The following is a 4,545-nucleotide window of genomic DNA, read 5'->3' as shown; positions in this document are numbered from 1 at the left end:
CTGAAAAATGTTTGCACACACTTCCTGCTGCTATTGTGTGGCTTCTCACTGTTGGAAGTAGCCTGGTGCTGGAGTGGGCCTATGGTGGCTGGGAAGTACTCCCAACAGGTGAAGGGATTTATCAACACATGGATTCTGGAGCTTCTCACAAACATGGCCTTATCCATCTCCCTTTTCCAGGTCTCTTCTCCACTATAATGCTTTTGGTGTTGGTGAAGGTTTGCACCCAAACAGAAGCCTCTCACACTTGTGCCATCTAGGTACAATTTCTGCACAGGGTGTCTGGTTTCCTGCTCAGCTTGGTACAAGATATCTTTTGAGACTGAGACAAACATATCACTGAGTTGAGTTTTCTGGGTAGAAGGACCCACCTCAGAAGTGCTGACCTCTGACATTCCATCTATAGATACAGTCTGCACAGAAGTTACTGCCTCATTCTCTGTTCCACAGCAGTAACCTGAAATCAGAGAAATGCCAATGAAATGCATGTTCACTGCTGGGAGGGGAAAATATCTATTACAAAAATGTGTGTGATACAAGCAATGAGTCTAAGGGATTGTACTAAGAATAAGAAAACTGGGGATGGTTGAGGAATAGGTTTGATGTACTAAGCCTTTGAAGATTACATAATAGGCGAGGATCTCACCAGAGGACACAGGATTGGTACAGTACATGAGGAGAAGCAGGGTCTCCAACTCTCTGCCAACAGCCTTCAGAAGGGCCTTTTTTGTTAGTGGCATGCAGAATGTTACTGGTGTCTCCAGAAAAATCCAATTGGTAGTGAGTAGTTGATCATCAAGGATTATTTAAGGATGTGAGCATACCCCACAACACAGTGAGTCATTCTGAAGAACACTACAGAGTAGTAGAGAGGAACAAGTGATAAATAGAGGCCACAGGGTAGAGGTAAACAGGAGCTGAAAGTGACAGATGAAATGACAAGCTGGCAAAGTATTAAGTATAGGAAAGTGGAAATAAAAAAGAGTTATGGCCAATGTGCCACTGTGCCAAAATACTGGTCAGCACATTGTAGGTTCCTGTTATGATTTAAACACAACCATGATGCCTTGCCTTTCCCCAGCTGCCACTCACCAGGACTAGGCCCCTTCAGAGACCACTTGCCATGTCTACTCTGTAAGGCAACCAGGTCTTTCCTGTAACCACATGGGACATGAATGATGCAAGTCTTAAGGAAAGAGAGGAAAAGTGAGTAACTAATACTGGCTCGGAGCAGAAGGAAAAGTATTACAAAAAAGGAGGGTCTTGCAAAAACAGCCCCTGGTTCATACAGTGACCATGACAATGCTGGCCATTCCTGTCATAGATAGGTGGCCATGAGGAAATGGTAGCTGGAAGAAAGGGGCACAAAATACCACAGAGCTGGACAAAGCCATTCTGATGAGGAAAAGGCAAGAAAGATGAAAGCTATTAAACTTAAAAAAAAAAAAAAACTCCTGAGACAGAGCTAATTCTGGGGTAAAAAAAGAAAGGCAGAGATCACTCAGGACAATGGGAGGGTTGCAAGCACCTTACCCAGGGATGCTATGAGTGCAAAGTTCTCCAGCATGACATTGCAGTACAGGAGCCTCTGAGCCTCATCAAGGAGCATCCACTCTTCCTGGGAGAAACAGACCGCCACATCCTCAAAGGTTATATCCTGTCATAATGGGAATAGTTCAATCCATGATCAGCTTCTCATGATTACATCCCAAGTTCATCATCCCACTTACTCCCATGTTCATTGTCTGGTCATCCTATTCCCCACCTCAGAGGCAATACCCAGCCCCATTGCCACTGATGCCTGCTCTCTCCCCACAGTTCCACTGATACTCTGTCCTTCCACAACAACAGGTAGCTGAATAGACAGACAATATATGAGCTCTGAGCCTGCCATGTAGGCTACCCTGCCTCTTGTCAATGTGGGGGATGTCACAAACACTGGTCAGGGAGAGAAGCAGCAATAGTGTGTGATGATCTAACGTTAGTCTTATCAGGCAAGACTCCTCAGTTCCCAAAGATTGTTCCTCCAAGACAAAAGTAACATGGGCTCACCCTTCACCCTTCTGACTCCAATCCACCCATAGGGCCGACAGTACGCACTCTTCTTATGCACATCACTCTGAACCACACCTCTTCTACCCGGCTGTTGCCCCACAGCCAAAACCTCAAAGGTCACACAGCTCTGCCATGATGGGGACAGTTCATTCCACGATCAGCATCTCTTCTAAGAGAGAGATGGTCATGGAATTCACCATGATCACCATTCCATGCATCTATCCTCTGCTAACTCTCCTCCCTATCTTCTTAACTCAGAGAACACAATAAGCCCCAGTAATTCTGATGCCCACCCTCTCCTCATGGCCCCATTCTTCACTGTGGCCCCCTACAGCAGTGGCTCTCAACCTGTGGGTCAAAACCCCTTTGTAACAATGGAAATACATCCTGCATATCAGATTTTTACATTACGATTCATAACAGCAGCAAAATCACAATTATAAAGTAGCAACAGAGATAATTTTATGGCTGGGAGTCACCACAACATGAACTGTACTGAAGGGTCATGGCATTAGGAAAGTTGAGAACCACTGCCATACAGCAACAACAGGCAGTTGGGCAACTATTTATGCTCTGAGCCTGGTATGCAAGCAACCGCCCTCACTTGTAAGGCAGTTTCCCTGGAATCCCCCAGATCATGAATCCCAGACACCATGGTCTGTGTTCACACCTCACCCTTATGCTCCCAGTGCCAGGGCCCTGGGGCCACTAGTCTCATTCCCTTTGCATGTGCACATCACTCCACCATGCCTCTCTCACAGCCTCACTACCACAGCCACAGCTCCCTCCCTGCCCCACACCACAGGCATCTCCTTACACACTGTTATTCAGCACACAGGGCCCAGAAAGTCGTTGGCAAATTCAAACAAGATTTAGCACTATCACAGACTGCTATTGTCTGTACTGCCACAGGCAGCCTTGAGTTGTACCATGAAGGCCTCTACACTGATTCTATTCCTTACTTCAATTGCAACTATTTAGAACCAGTTGTGGATCTCAGATCCTCATGGCTATCTTCCACTTCTGGGTCACACTTGCTGTCCTCTCACCAGTCACAACCTTCATCTCACCAACCAATCTCATTCAAAGTCCATCCCTAGTGGCTCTTTACCCCAGGCCCAGGATGTCCCAAACAGACCCTTAATCTAACCTGAAAGCCTGACAGAAACATCCCAGGTCCCACCAAGAGTTATAACAAAGTTCTGGTGAGTCTATAGAGAAGTGGATAAGCACCAGTCCTAGCATCACCTTGTCTGAATAACTCCTATGCCTCCACTCCATCTCATGTTTACTCAAGTCCAGAAGCCTGGGCCATGCCAGACCATACTCTCTCTCTGACCCTCCCCCATGGACCTGTGTTGTGATATCCACTTCCCACAACCAAGGGTTGTGGCAGAGACCTGGTCCTTGGACATCGCTTCCCCTTCTTGGAAAACTATTATCAGTATCATCCTCTATTAAACGATGACCCACAGCTCTGCCCTGGTCCAGTACTTTTTAGAGAAGTCTGCATTCTGAACCCCTTCTCACAGTTCTAGACCTATGGTTTCAGCTGCCCAAAAACTTTTCTCTGAAAGTTCTCATATTCTTAATAGGCCAACAATAAAACTTCTGATATTCCCATTAAAATTATGCCTACTATGGACATCCTCATCTCAGCTAAGGAAGCTTCCATCCTTCCTGCTGCCAAAATCAAATCTTTGTGTCATCCCTGACTCTCTCTCTCCCCCACATCCTACCACATTAGCCCAGCTACTATCACTTTCACGTGGACTATACCTGTAGCCTTCTCCCTGGTCTTCCCACCATGTCCCTCACCTTCTATGCTGCAGCCACCCTACTCCTTGAGACACATTTGGGTCAAATGAACTTTCTCCTCTACTCCAAACTTCCCATTGTTACTGTCACATAAAGAATGGCCACTCGGGCTCAGCACCTATAGTTCAGCAGCTAGGGCACCAACCACATACACGGGAGCTGGCAGCTTCAAACACAGCCCAGGCCTGCTAAACAACAATGACAACTACAACAACAAAATAGCCAGACTGTTGTGGTGTGAGCCTGTAGTCCTAGCTACTTGGGAGGCTGAGGCAGGAGAATCGCTTAAGGCCAAGAGTTTGAGGTTGCTGTGCACTGTGACACCACAGCACTCTATTGAGGGTAACATAGTAAGACTATCTCAAAAACAAACAAACAAAAAGAGCATGGCCACTCAACTCCTTAACAGGTCATTCCAGGTTGACTTCGCCTTGTTCTCAGGATAAAGAAAGGTGACCTGCAGGGTCCTGAACCAGCTCAGTCTCCTCTCCTAGCCTTTGCATATACATATTGGTAACTGTGCCTAGGATGACATTCTACATCTCATTTCCAGTGGTTGCCAACAGCATCATATAACCCTTGGCCTGGACTTCGGACCCTGAGGTGGTTTTTTTTTGGTTGCAGTTTTTGGCCAGGGCCGGGTTTGAACTCACCACCTCCAGTATATGGGGC

The 4,545-nt window shown here is 46.6% G+C and overlaps 1 pseudogene; it reads left to right on the top strand.

The window, feature by feature from the left end:
• The first annotated feature begins 2,782 nt into the window (after positions 1–2,782).
• LOC105887487 overlaps positions 2,783–4,545 on the top strand; it is an 8,968-nt pseudogene continuing 7,205 nt past the window's right edge.

Source organism: Otolemur garnettii, unplaced genomic scaffold, assembly GCF_000181295.1.
Source record: "Otolemur garnettii isolate 467f Iridium unplaced genomic scaffold, OtoGar3 scaffold00091, whole genome shotgun sequence".
NCBI lineage: Eukaryota > Metazoa > Chordata > Mammalia > Primates > Galagidae > Otolemur > Otolemur garnettii.
The sequence above is the reverse complement of the archived record's forward strand: the minus strand, read 5'-3'. Positions and strand labels throughout refer to the sequence as shown.